The following is a 15377-nucleotide window of genomic DNA, read 5'->3' on the forward strand; positions in this document are numbered from 1 at the left end:
CTTCCTGATGTTCAAGCTGGTTTTAGAAAAGGCAGAGGAACCAGAGATCAAATTGCCAACATCCACTGGATCATGGAAAAAGCAAGAGAGTTCCAGAAAAACATCTATTTCTGCTTTATTGACTATGCCAAAGCCTTTGACTGTGTGGATCACAATAAACTGTGGAAAATTCTGAAAGAGATGGGAATACAAGAGCACCTGACCTGCCTCTTAAGAAATCTGTATGCAGGTCAGGCAGCAACAGTTAGAACTGGACATGGAACAACAGACTGGTTCCAAATAGGAAAAGGAGTACATCAAGGCTGTATATTGTCACCCTGCTTATTTAACTTATATACAGAGTACATCATGAGAAACGCTGGACTGGAAGAAGCACAAGCTGGAATCAAGATTGCTGGGAGAAATATCAATAACCTCAGATATGCAGATGACACCACCCTTATGGCAGAAAGTGAAGAGGAACTAAAAAGCCTCTTGATGAAAGTGAAAGTGGAGAGTGAAAAAATTGGCTTAAAGCTCAACATTCAGAAAACGAAGATGATGGCATCTGGTCCCATCACTTCATGGGAAAGAGATGGGGAAACAGTGGAAACAGTGTCAGACTTTATTTTTTTGGGTTCCAAAATCACTGCAGATGGTGACTGCAGCCATGAAATTAAAAGACGCTTACTCCTTGGAAGGAAAGTTATGACCAACCTAGATAGCATATTAAAAACCAGAGACATTACTTTGCCAACAAGGTCCGTCTAGTCAAGGCTATGGTTTTTCCTGTGGTCATGTATGGATGTGAGAGTTGGACTGTGAAGAAGGCTGAGCGCTGAAGAATTGATGCTTTTGAACTGTGATGTTGGAGAAGACTCTTGAGAGTCTGTTGGACGGCAAGGAGATCCAACCAGTCCATTCTTAAGGAGATCAGCCCTGGGATTTCTTTGGAAGGAATGATGCTAAAACTGAAACTCCAGTACTTTGGCCACCTTATGCGAAGAGTTGACTCATTGGAAAAGACTCTGATGCTGGGAGGGATTGGGGGCAGGAGGAGAAGGGGACGACAGAGGATGAGATGGCTGGATGGCATCACTGACTGGATGGACGTGAGTCTGAGTGAACTCCGGGAGTTGGTGATGGACAGGGAGGCCTGGCGTGCTGCGATTCATGGGGTCGCAAAGAGTTGGACACGACTGAGTAACTGAACTGAACTGAACTGAAAGAAATAATAGCATTTTTTTTTGGCCATAGGAAGGAGTGCTTGATATTTTGTGGGTGGCACAGTGACTGTTTTTTTGTTTGTGCTCAGATAGAATTATAAGCTGGCCTTGCTTTGTCTTGTGATTTCAGTGTGAGCTCATCTGAGGTCGTTGTTTTGTAAGACAGTTTATGCCTAATAGGAGAATAACGCGGTTTGCCTGTGAGTGTCAAGCCAGCTTCTGAAAGTCAGAGCCTGCTGTTTTGTCAGAGGCTTCTCCGTGTTTAAGTGGTAAACTGGCTGAAGGATGAATTAGTGGGGTTGGGGCACATGTGTTTACCTGCATAGAAGCCAGTTCAATGCCAGAAACTTTCAAACAGAGTAAGTCTTGAGTTTATCTCCAGTGTCCAACTGCCAACTCAACCATGTAATTCCAGGTCACCGGGCAGACACATTTACCCTCATGGTCATCACCCGCATGGCCATGGGAGGGGACTGGTGACCCCAGGCACTGGTGAAGCTGAGTCATGACGAGGGAGAGGCCAGCTTCCTTCGATGGCCTTGGCTGCGACCTCTCCCAGACTCCTGCTCCCCAGACATCCCGCATTCTCACAGGACAGAGACTGCAGCTTGACTCCTTGGTCTGCCTGTTTTTGTTTGTCATCCTGCCCAGAATCACAGCCTCACAGTGACTTCCTTACCTATTCATGTGAGCCCTGAGGAAAACCTATTAGATATGAATTCTTTGTTGGTTTTGTGACTCTAACCAGACTGGTTGAGCTCCCTGGACCCCAAGGGCCTTGTTGTCTCTGCTCCCTGCCTTTGATGATCTCACCCTTGCCATCAGTTTCTGGATTCCAGTGACTCATGCAGATGCCTGGCTCCTGAGTTCTCCAGGGATGCTCTTTAAGGACAGGCAGGAGAGAGGCCATGACCTTGCCTCCTTCTGGGAGGATAGTCTGGGGTGTCTATCCAACAATCTAGTGAATCCCCTTCTCCCATAAAGCCCTGAACATCTCCTCCCAAACCACAGCTCTCATATGACTGCCTCCCGCCTCCTGCCTTCATGATCCTTTTCTGCCAAAGATGGCACCTCTCCTGTTAGAGTTCCTGGCTTTCATCTTCATGTTCTGTCCTGACCCAGCACTGGTCCCTTCTCTTCCTTCAGGCACAAGTCTGTTTTTTACCAGTTCCACTTGCTTGCTGTAAGACTTTGAATAAATTAATTAAGTCTCTGGGCTTCAGTTTTTGCATCTGTAAACTGTGGATAATGATAATTACCTTTTACTATTGCTGTGTGGATTAGTGTTTTTTTTTTTTTTTAGTACACACATAATAATTAATGTATGGCTCCCCTGGTGACTCAGTGGTAAAGAATCCACCTGCTAATGCAGGAGCTGCTGGAGATGTGGATTGATCCGTGGGTTGGGAGGATCCCCTGGAAGAGGAAATGGCAACCCACTCCAGTATCCTTGCCTGGAGAATCCCATGGAGAAAGGAGGCTGACGGGCTGCAGTTCAGGGCTCACAAAAAGTAGGATACGACTGAGCAACTGAACAACAACAGGAGCCCCACATCCTGCCCAGTGAGCTCAGGAAGTCAATGATTCCTAGGACATGCTCTCTGCACACATAAAAAACAATAATTTGTGGACCAGCTGGACCACGTAGGGACAAGAAAACTCCTCTGCCTAACCTGGAGGAGGAGCTGATGACGGACGTATGACATCTACTCAAGAAAGACAAAGAAGTTCTTCCCCTCCCCACTTTTCTTTTGTTTATAAAACCCTAGTCCAGTAAGTGCTCAGCATGGCATTTCTTGTCTGCCTGCTTGTAAGCCTCACAAGCATCCTATTCTAATAAGTCACTTCTTATCTATAAAAAAAAAAAATTTAAACCAGACAGGTACAATGAAAGTCTACTTTAGTCAGTGTCCGCCTGGATCCTAGTTTGATGTGGTCCTTCAGGACATTTTTTCTGTGCATTTATATGCATATTTATGCACAAATGGAAATATATATGTGAATTGTGTGTACATAGCTTAAAAACATCTATAAACTGAGGATAGTGGGGATGATGAAGCTATCTGTTTGTGGACCAAGTAGGTTGGTGGTTTTTTTTTTTAAAGCTGTTTCTTTTGTGAAAGCAAACCAATAGATAATACCTAAATTGAAAAAGCATGCACTAATAATATAATCGTGTTTACAGATATGGAGGCACATACCAAAAAGTAAATCAGCTAAAAGAGTTGAAAGTGGTGGAGGTGGGTGGGGCTGCTGGTTTTTCTCATTAACTCATTATTTGCCTTTTCATGTGCAGTTATAACTCCAGTCACATTCCCAAAAATAATCTGTGCTTTGTGTTCCTTTCTCTCCCTCATCAGCAATGTAGAGATCTGCTGCCCACTCATGCCCTCAGACCAGTTTCACATACTTCCTTCCTCCTCCTCCTCCAGCCCGTGCAGCCCTCTGAGTCCATTCTCCACCTGCAGCCAGAACCCTGCTTCATCAGAGTGTGTCTGATGCAACATGCTTCAGCAGAGTGTGTTTCTCCCCATTTAAAAACTGTCTGAGGGGACTTCCCTGTTGGTCCAGTGGTTAAGAATCCATCTTCCAAATCAGGGGGCACGGGTTCAGTCCCTGGTAGGGGAACTAAAACCCTACATGCCAAGGGGCAACTAAAACTGTGTGCTGTAAATAGACAGGCCAACTAGAGAAGCCTGCACATTGCAAGGAAGACCCAGCACCGCCAAAAAACAAAACAAAACTCTCTGAGGACAAACTAGTGGTTACTAGTGGGGAGACAATACAGGGGTAGGGAGTTAAGAGGTATAAACTATTATGTATAAAATAAGCTACAAGGATATATTGTACAGGGAATATAGCCAATATTTTATAATAACTATGTGCTGTGTGCTGGGCCAGGTTGCTTCGGTCCTGTCAACTCTTTGCAACGCTATAGACTTTAGCCTGCTAGGCTCCTCTGTCCATGGGATTCTCCAGGCATGAATACTGGAGGCTTGTCATGCCCTCCTCCAGGGAATCTTCCCAACCTAGGGATTGAACCCAGATCTCCCACATTGCAAGTGGATTCTTTACCATCTTAAAAGTAAAGAAAAAAGTTTCTGAGACTCACCTAGGAGAACAAGGTTAACATTAAGCCTTTTGCATGGCAAGTCCCAGCTCCAGCCCCAGGCACAAGCATCCTTACCATACACATCATCTTCACCAAGGTCAACTGCCTGCCATTCTCCAGACACACCTTGCTCTCCTGGGCTTCCCTGGCTCTGTACTCCCTGTTTCCTCTGACCAAACCTTCCCTGTGTATCTTTAATATGGATCACAACTCATAGGGCAAAAATCTTGCACTTTTAAACCGTGAGTATTAGCTGCTGCTGCTAAGTCACTTCAGTCGTGTCTGACTCTGTGCGACCCCATAGACGGTAGCCCACCAGGCTCCCCCGTCCCTGGGATTCTCCAGGCAAGAACACTGGAGTGGGTTGCCATTTCCTTCTCCAATGCATGAAAGTGAAAAGTGAAAGTGAAGTCACTCAGTTGTGTCTGACCCTCAGCGATCCCATGGACTGCAGCCTACCAGGCTCCTCCGTCCATGGGATTTTCCAGGCAAGAGTACTGGAGTGGGGTGCCATTGCCTTCTCTGAGTATTAGAGGTCTTCACAAATCGATCCAAAGAAGTCGTCCTCATCTTTCCTAATGGCTCCATGAATTAAATGAGATAATGTATGTGAAAGTGCTTTGCCTGCTCTTTGGCACCTAGAAATGGTCAACGAATGTTTCTTTACTTCATTTAAGTTCCTATTACTCCAACATAATGGAGAAGCACTCTCACTATCCCTTAACAGTATAGTTGTAAGATCCCTCCTCAACCCTGACTAGAGCTAGGCAATGGTTTTAAATCCATCATGAATTAAATGTCACTGAACTCCATCCAATTCCCTTCACATCCCTTGTTTATTCTCTTTGAACTCACTCAACTCTTGGGAGCTCTCCCAGGCTGTGTTTGCTTGCTTATGCCTCAAAGGCCCTCTCCCACCACCACCTCCACCATCCACTAGGGAAATACTTTCCTTCTTCCAAGATCAGATGGTGTCACTTCCCCCTGAAAGCCACCCTCCCCCAGAGAAGAGCCCCAGTCGTCTGGGTGGCCATGCTGTCCTGTACTTGCTGCTCACATCACTCCTCGATTAGCTCAACCTTCTGAAGGCAGACTGCCTTAGCATCTTTAGGGCTTAGCACATTGCCTGACACATAATAGCGGCCCCATAAATGTTTGCTGGATGAAAATCTTCAAGTCCCTAAAAGTCTAATCTCCTTTTCTATATAATATGACATATACAGAAGCAGCTGCACTTGTAGTATAAAGGATAAAGGAGAGTGTTTAGAGTCTTACTAGCTGTGTGATTTGGGGCAAGTCACTTGACCTCTCTGAGCCTTGACCTACCTCAGGAGAATGAAGTAAATTAAAAATACGCAAAAGAGCTATAGAAAGCAGCAATTGTCATTACTGACTCTTCTCCAAACTCATTTGCAACTTAGTTTTGACAAATCGCCCTAAATCAAGTCACTTCTGTGAAACCGTCTCTCTCCTCTCCATCTGTTCCCCATTCATTCCCAGTGCTCTGGTTTCACCCGCCGGCCCCCTTCATCTGATTTGGTGGGCCCTGTTCTCTGCTAATTCCCCCTGTGACGTCTCTGCAGCCTTTGCCTTTCTCCTTTTACGTGTAGAAGAATCTTTTTTTTTTTTTTTTACGTGTAGAAGAATCTTCACAGCTTCTGCGGAGCCATCCCAGGAGCCTTGGTGGGGGGCCTTTTCCTCCACTTCCTTGAAGCCCCTCCCTGTCCTCCCGGCCACACACACCACCCCTGGGGGCGGGGGCGCCGGGCGTGGCCGGTTGACGCTCACAAAGGTGCACAGAGGTGGCAGATAAAAGGATGCGCGATGCCACGCTCGGCGCCGGGAGGGGCTTGACCCCTGTGGGGAGCCGCAGAGACTGCAGGTCCCTCGAAGCCAGTTTGCCTCCCAAAGATGCAGGGCAGGGCAGGACTGGGCTGGAGGGGAATGTGGGGGTAAGGGAGGAAGTAGGCGCACATCTGAAGCTCCGGAGGAAGTCAAAGGGAGAGGCTCCCGAGCTAATTGGCAGGCCGGATGCCAGCAACATGCCAGCGATGTTTTGGTGACACCTCACCTGGGAAGGGAGGAGGGAGAGTCTGTCATGTGGGCCAAGACCTGAGAGGCACGTGGGGCTCATCTCAACTGCTCTCCAGCTCATTAGGCTTTTCTAGGTCATTCTCTGTATTACTGTCTCCCTCAAGGGTGCCCCTGCTCTGCCTCACGCTTGCTTTCATGTTTCTGACTTGGTCTCTCTGACTCACTGTCCCTGTCTCTGACTCTCATTGTGTCTCCCTTTGTATCTCTGTCCCTGGGAGTCAGGAGTCAGGTTGAGAGAAGAGGCACTTGAACCCAGCCCTCCCTGACTCTGCCTTCTGCAACCTTTGACCTTGGGCAAGCAAGCCTGGGCCTTAGTTTCTTCCCTTTGGCTGAATGTTATGAACGCCCCTGGAGTAGTTAGTGAAATTTTAAAAATAAAAATAATAAGAAGCTTTGAAGATTATAAATTTCTATATAACCATGAACTATTCTTTTTGGTGCTGTCACTGCTCATAATGTCATACGCTTACCTGGGCCTTGTTGAGGTTTGGGGAAGTCATTCTGGCTTATGCATGATTTGCTTGAGCTCATGTTAACTAGAACACCCTGTCTTACAACCTGTAGAGCATGCATCTGCTTTAACCATTAAAGAAAAGAATGTATCTAAAAAACAAAATGGAGTAATTGTGGTTTAAGCATTCAAAATGGAACCAGGTGGCCAGTACAGCTGTTGTTTCAAAGAGGTTCCCGCATTACTAAGAACTCGAATTTTCTGAACTGGATCAAAGTCAAGGACACCAGCCATTTTCAAAATAATATCTGCTAACAGCTGTTAGGTATAACCTTGTGGTCTCAAGGTCTCCCCTTGCAACTATGCAACCATTTTGGACCCCAACCAATCCTTCTTGCCAGCTTCAGTCCTAATTCTTGACAAATATCTTATGTGACCTTGGAGGTTTTGCCTTTATAAGCCTCTGCCATTTGTCATCCACGCTTTTGAGTCTGTATTTCCCACGCTGTAGTCCTCAATCTGGCTCAAATAAAAACTCTCTTCTATTTTTATTATTGGAGAAGGCGATGGCACCCCACTCCAGTACTTTTGCCTGGAAAATCCCATGGATGGAGGAGCCTGGTAGGCTGCAGTCCATGGGGTCGCTAGAGTCAGACACGACTGAGCGACTTCACTTTCACTTTTCACGTTCACGTATTGGAGAAGGAAATGGCAACCCACTCCAGTGTTCTTGCCTAGAGAATCCCAGGGATGGGGAGGCCTGGTGGGCTGACGTCTATAGGGTCGCACAGAGTCGGACACAACTGATTATTGATTATTTCTGTGGACATTGCACAGTTCACAAAGCAATCGGGGACTTCCCTGGGGTCAAGTGGTTGAGAGTCCCCTGCCAATGCAGGGGACATGGGTTCCCTGTTTTGGGAAGATTCCGCATGCCACAGGGCAACTGGGCCCGTGTGACCCAGTTACTGAAGGCCGCTAGCCTAGAGCCTGTGCTCTGCAATGAGAAGCCACCGCAATGAGAAGCCCGTGCACCACAACGAAGAGTAGCCCCCTCCCCACGCCCCCCTCCCACTGCTCACTACAAGTAGAGAAAGCCCATGCAGCAACGAAGACCCAGTGCAGCCATAAATAAAAAATTAAAACAAAACAAAAAAACACCCTGAAGCAACTGAATATCTGACAGGCATCTCAGCTTCACATGCCCACCATTTAACTCCTGACTTTGCACCCCAACTGGCCCCTCATGGTCTTCCCTACCTCCATCCAGGGCAGTTCCATCGTCCCAAGGTGCTTGAGCCAAATCTCTTGGAGATTCCTGTTTTGCTCTCATACCCCAAATGCAACTCAGCGGTAACCTTATCAGCTCTCCATCAGCTCACATCCAGAAGTCAGCCCTTTCTCATCACCTTCATTCCTTACTAGGCTCACCTCACTCAGTACCAAAGAAAGTCCTCACAGTGGCCTCAAGACCACACACAGTCAGCCCATCACCTCTCTACCTACCTACCACTCTCCCCACTGCTCTGTCTGCCCCAGCCACATGGCCTTCATGCTAAATCTCACATATCATAGGCTTTTGCCCCTGATTTTCCCTCAGTCTGGACCATGCTCCTTCCAGATAAGCAACTGGCTCATTCTTTCATCCATTTCAAATCCTTGCTTGAATATTATTTAGTACAGTTATAACCCTACTCACTCTATCTAACACCTCTATCTTCCTTCCAAGCTTTATGTTGTTTTATGATACCTATCATACTTTTCACTTATTTATCTGGTATGTATCTGTTTTCCCCATTAGAATGTAAGTCTCATAGGGGCAGATTCCTGTCTGCTTTATTCTCTGCTGAGTCCCCACCTCCCATCAATACCTAGCACATAGTAGGTGCTTAATAGCCTTTTGATGAATACATGAATATAAATTATTTCCTTTGATCCTTAAAACAATTTTTGAGATAAGTATGGTTGTTCCTGCTTTATAGTCACAAAAAGAACAAGACTTGAATCAAATCTTGAATACCCCACTGTTTCCAAATGGGATGTGTGTGTTCCTTCAGTTTCTGCAGGTTCTTGCCTAGTTTAGTTAGAAGGAGCAGAGGTCTCAGATTTCTCAGTTCAAAATGAGGGATTAAGACTTCCCAGCGGTCTAGTGGTTAAGAATCCATCTTCCAAGCAGGGGACACCAGTTCGATCCCTGGTTGGGGAACTAAGATCCCATATGCCACACAGCACAGTTCCCCTCCCCCTCAAACATGTACAAAATGAGAGATTTAGACCAGTTAGTTTTCCATCTTCTAGAGAATTATGCCTCCTTAGCCGCTTCAGTCCAAGTTCTTCTCCCTCTTCCCAGCCTCATCCCTTCCTGGGTCCAGGGAAGTGAGGCTAAATGGTTTGCCAGGTCCACTGGGAAACTGTGACCCACAGATTCATGAGAAACCTTTTCATTTCTTGCTTCCTACACTCCATACATCTCACTGGTTGAGTCTCTGATTCTGTCCAGGAAATAGTGAAGTGAAGTGAAAGTCACTCAGTCGTGTCCGACTCTTGAGACCCCATGGACTGTAGCCCGTAAGTTTCCTCTGTCTGTGGGATTGTCCAGGCAAGAATACTGGAGTGGGTTGCCATCCAGAAAATAGGATGACTACAAAGAAAAGAGAGAGACAGAGTAAGAAAGAGAAAATGATGGAGGAGAAGGCAGGGAGTGAAGGAGATGGAGTAGGCAGGTAAGTGGATGTTAGGAAACACTCTGCAGAGAGAGGCAATGGTTGTGAACTGGTGTCCCACTGAAACAAGGTATTTCATCACTTGGTCATTCCTTCCTCTCCTGTGATCCCATTGCAACTCCCACAACTCAAGAGCTTTTCCTGTTTCCCTAAATAGTTCTTGCATCAACCCAGTTGCCCATTGCAGGAACTAGGAGTTCACCCCTGATTTTCCTCTCCCTTACCCTCCAATGACCACTCCAACACTTTCTTAAGTTCTGTATACAAAATATATTTCAAATTGGTCTGTTCATCTCCCAGTCCACTGGCTACCATCTAACTGAAGCCATCATCACCTCTCACCTAAAGTACTGGAATAGTTTTCGCTCTTCAAATGGCTATCTTGCACAGCTCCAGGGGATGTCACTAGCATGTCGTGGCCTTGGGTCTCTCCCATTCCACTCTTGCTTTAATCCACTGCTCACAACTTAAGACTCTGCACAGTTGGTCTTTGCCTAAGTTTTTATCTACCTTGTAACATCTTCACTCCCCTGCTCCCCATGCACCAGGTTTGTTTTGTTTCTTTTTTTTTGTTTGTTTAGGATTTTTAAAAGTTTTATTTATTTTTTGGCTGAGCTGTGCAGCTTGCCGGATCTTAACTCCTGGACCAGAGATCAAACCCACATCCTTGACAGTAAAAGTGCTGAGCTCTAAACACTGGTCAGCTTTGTTTAAATTAGCCTCAATTGCTCTTGCCTTAGAGTCTTTGCAAAGTTGTTCCCTCTGCCTGGAAAACCCTTCCCTCTATTCTGTGCTTAACGAACTCTTATTCATCTTTCAGTTACCCTCTTAAATGTCACCTCTTCAGAGAGCACTTCCTCAGCCCCTCATTTAAACTAGGGCCCCTGCTATCAGTCTCTCTGCTGGATCTTTAAAGAGTTGCCAGATTTAGCAAGTACAAATACAAGACACCTACTTGAAATCTGAATTTCAGATAAATAATGAATCAATTTTTTTAGTAAAAGTATGCTCCCAAACATATTTGGAAGATACTTAAATAACTCCGGGAGTTGATGATGAACAGGGAGGCCTGGCATGCTGCAATTCATGGGGTCACAAAGAGTCGGACACAACTGAGCGACGGAACTGAACTAAATAGTTTTTAAAAATTCATCAGTTATCTAAAATTCAAATTTGCTAGTATTTTACCTGGCAACTCTAGATATGGATTGGCTTTATTTCCATTCTGTTTGGTTGAGAAGTAGAAAACTATTTCTCAGAAATTTTTGCAGCTGGGTTCTGAACCAGAATTAAGGCTGGCCAATTAGAGGTATTTGTATGATATTTGAAAGGCAGAAGTGAGGGGGAAGCCATTTTCCTGTAACAGATGGTCAGGTGGACAAGCTCCAATAAACATGAGAGGTTCGTGGCAGTAGGCCAGTTGGGGGAGTGACTGCAGCATTTCTGATCTCTGGTGATTGACCTTGAAGTCAATCACCCAGTTAGGACCTCTTGACTCTTAATTCTCCAAGTTTTTCAACGATTTTCTTGTCAACTGGTTCCCTGGATTAAATCCCTTGCTTAAAATACCCAAAGAGGTTTCCTCTGCCTGCACGGAGGCCTTCCTGGTACAGTTCTCATCACCCTGTTCTTTCCCTTCATATCAGTTTGTGTACATTGTGTGACTAGACAGTATTCCTCTCACCCACAGACTCTAAGCTGCCTGAAGACAGGCCCCTTTCAACTCTAAGGTTCTACAAATCTCTGTAATAGAGGAAGCAATCAGAACTGAGTTAGCTACATTTGGTGCACTGCACAGGTTAATACATTGTTAGTTTGGAAGACTCATTCTTCAATGAGATGCTCAATTTTTTTTTTTTCGGTTGTGCCAGGCAGCAGGTGGCATCTTGTTTCCCCTACCAGGGATCAAACCCATGCCCACTGCAGTGAAAGCACAGAGTCTTAACCACTGGACATCCAGGGAAGTTCCAAGATGCTGATCGTGAATACGTTGAAGGAGGACAAGAGTTAAAAAAGGAAATGAAAAGATGACTAGGCGAAAGGGAATGTCTAAATACATAAATTGGACCCTATAATCCCCACCACCACCACTTAAAGCCCTTCAGTGGCATTGCACTTTGTAGAACCAAACCCAACTTCTAATCTGGTCCCTAAGGCCCTGCACAGCTTGGTTCTTAGTATCTCTCCAGTGTCTCTTTATACCATTCTTGTCACACCTCATAGCATGCCATCTTCATCAAGATCTTTCCTTCTGCAGGGCCTTTGCACCTACTGTGCCTGCTGCCTAGAAAGCTCTCCCCCCAAATTTTTACTTCTGGCTCTCTCTCATCAGTCAGAGCTCAGCTTAAATGTCACCTCCTCAGAGAAGCTTTTTCTAGCAGCCTATTAAAAGCAGTGAACATCTCCTCCAGTTAATTCCTCTTACATTATCCACTTTATATTCTCCAAAGAACTTATGACATCTATAATTATCTTGTTAACTTATTTGTTTACTTGCTTATTGTTGATCTTTCCCAATAAGATCTAAATTGCCAGAGGATAAGGGGTCATGGCTGGCTTGTTCACCAGCGTATCCTCACTCCTAGAACAGTGTTTGACATATAGAATGTTGTGTTAGTCACTCAGTCATGTACAATTGTTTGTGACCCCATGGACTGTAGCCCATCAGGCTCCTCTGTCCATGGGATTCTCTAGGCAAGAATACTAGAGTGGGTAACCATTCCCTTCTCCAGGGGAGCTTCCTGACTGCTTCATAAATAGTTGCTAAATGATTAAATGAATGGATGAATGAATGTTCAGCTCTTAAAGCTCAGATGCTTAATGAAAGCAGCTCTTAAGGCCTAGGGGACACTAAGAGAAAAAATGATTAGTAATTGTCTAAGGGGGAATTTAAAGGACAGATAAAGAAATGTCAGTGATATTAATGGAGGGTTATCAGAAGGAAAGAGAATAAAAGGGCATCCTGAATGAACTTGAAGGAGAGGCAACATCTGGGAGAAACTGTTAGCCTTAAGCATGGATTTAAAGGGAGAGGGATAAAGGAGGCTTCCGGTAGGGAAAATAAAATCTCAGAAGAGAGGAAGTAATGCTTAAGGGAAAGAGCATAGAATTCGGAGGTGGGAAATCTGAATTTCACTCCCACTTCTGCCTCTAACCCGCTGTTTGAGCCCAGGCAAATCCCTTACCATGATGGAATCCGAGTTGTCACTGTAAAATATCTGGATTCTCAACCCCACAGCTGATAAATGGCTAAACAAGAGATCAGGCAATATGGATGACAGTCCTATATAACCCTGGTCACATTTTTGAGCATCAAGATTTCTCATTTAATCTGACCTAATCTTTGTCCTCGATGTCAGTCTTAAATTCATACTTCCTGAGGCTGCCCTGAGCCTCAGAAGATGTTTTACTCAGAGTTCTTGGAGCCATTGAATAGGAAAGCCGCCGTGCTCTATTAGGATCAGTCATGTTAAAGCACATTGTAAACAGCAGTCTTTTTTTTTTTTCTAAAAAAAGTATTTCTGGAAGGAATCAAGGCTGCAGAAACTCTTTGGGAAGGAGTATAGTGAGTGGGAATTGAGAAAGAATAATGGTTTTCTTCATCAATGCTCCTTACCCCTGGGCCTCTTTTCCCACTTTCAGTTTTTTCCTCCAAGATGCTTCACATGCTTTGTTCAGGCTTTTTCATTTCTCTCCAACTCAACCCAACCCATCCTTCATTTACAAGCCACCTCCTCCAGGAAGCCTTCCTGAAATAGTTTCCACTCATTCTCTGACCTATAAACAAAACCCTCCACTCACTCTTCTCCCTTCAGCACACCTTTACAATTTGGCAGTGACAGATCTTGGTCAATGATGGAGATACCTCATTTGTTTCATCACACTCCCTGATTCAGTAATGGCAGATTTCGGATGATGATGGATATATTTTACCCACCTTATCATACTTCCTAAGGGCAGGGGCCATGGCTGGCTTGTCATCAGTCTCCCAAACACCTTTTCATACCTGCCTCTTCCCCTCCAAGGCTCCTAAAGACTTGTAGGCTCTTTAATAACATGGGGATGTTGGAGATACATAGTTTTTCAAGGCAGAAGCTGGTGGGTCTCCTTTTGCCTAGCAAAACAATAAAAAAAAAAAAAAAAAAACGATGGGATGTACTGACATGGGAAGAGATAGACTGAAAAATAAACAAAAGAAGAAAAAAAGGAAGAGGTGGAAAAGAAATGAGAGAATTATGCAAGGCCTTCCCACCTCTAGCATCTTCATTGCCACGCACGGGTGTCTAATTACAACATTCGGCAGCATCACAAGCAGATATCCTGGATGGAGTTAGAAAGGGGTAGGTAGAGTTATGTAGGAGACACCTGTATTAAGAAGATATGTTGCTAACCAAGAGGCAGGAAGCAGTCATGGTCAACTAGAGCAAGCCAAGCCAACACACCAAAAATCAGCTCTGCCCAACCGCTTCTCTGAAAATGGAATAAACCAAGGGAGAATTAGAGGATCAAGTGTAGAGTTGTTGGAGATTCTAGCAAGGAAGGGAGGAAGTCTTGAAAAGTGAGACATTTCCTGGCGGTGAAACTACTGAACCACTGAAGCTCATGTGATCTAGAGCCCATGCTCTACAATGAGAGAGTAACCCCTGCTCACCAGCAACTAGAGAAAGCTGGCACGCAGCAACGAAGACTGAGTGCAACCAAAAAGTAAGTTAATTTAATTAAATTTAAAAGACAAATTATCATGAACTTTTGTTTGAAATCTGTGAAACAACACACACTTGTTATCTTATAGTTCTGTAGTTCAGAAGCCTAAAAGGGGTCTTACAGGGTGTCAGAGTGCTGGACTCCATCTGGAATCCATCTCCTTGCCTTCTCCAGTGTCTAGTGGCCACCTACTTCCTTTGCTCACGGCTCCCCATCCTCAGTCTTCAAAGCCAGCAGTGTCAGGCTGAGTACTCTCATGACTCTTTAATCCAAAGAGGAAGATCGTCCTCTTCTGCTTCTGTCCTCCACCTTTTTTGGCCACACCACAATGCATACCAATTCTTAGTTCCCTGACCAGGTATCCAACCCGCATTCCCAGCAGTGCAAGTGTGGAGTCTTAATCACTGGACTGCCAGGGAAGGCCCTGTCCTCCACTTTTAAGGACCTTGGATAATCTAGAATAATTTTATGACTTAAAACTCAACTGATTAGCAACCTTAATTCCATCTGCAAGCTTAATTCCCCTCTGCCATGTAAGGTAACATGTTCACAGGTTCCACACCACAGGTAACATGTTCACAGGAATTAGAACATGGGCATCTCTGGGGGGATCGTTATTCTTCCTATCATAACATGGAAGTCCATTTCACAACATAGATTTTGGTTATATCTGTAGCCATTTGATTGCATAGCTGTGCATTTTATGAGAGGGGAGCTGGGAGATTTGTTTCAAGATGAGTGTATGTGTGTTCATTTGTGTACTTTGTTTATCAGAGTGTCATGTTTGAGTGTCTCCGTGATAAGTAAAGGGGGAGAAGGATGCCTGGAGGGGTTGCCTAATAACCTGCTTCTGCTCCATAAAGACTTACTGTTTTTGTATTGTTGTTCTTGTTGACAATAAAACTTAATGACAGAGTGTCTTTGCATGTTTTCTTCCAGTATGTCTATCTGTTCCTAAATAATCCGGGTGTCCATCCCAGTGATAAAGTGTGTATGAGACCATTTGTGGCATATGTGTGGTTTTGCACTGTATGAGGGTATCTGACGATTAGGGCTGTGCATTTGGGGGCATTTAGACATTGTTGGAT

The sequence above is a fragment of the Bos indicus x Bos taurus genome, chromosome 23, assembly GCF_003369695.1.
Source record: "Bos indicus x Bos taurus breed Angus x Brahman F1 hybrid chromosome 23, Bos_hybrid_MaternalHap_v2.0, whole genome shotgun sequence".
NCBI lineage: Eukaryota > Metazoa > Chordata > Mammalia > Artiodactyla > Bovidae > Bos > Bos indicus x Bos taurus.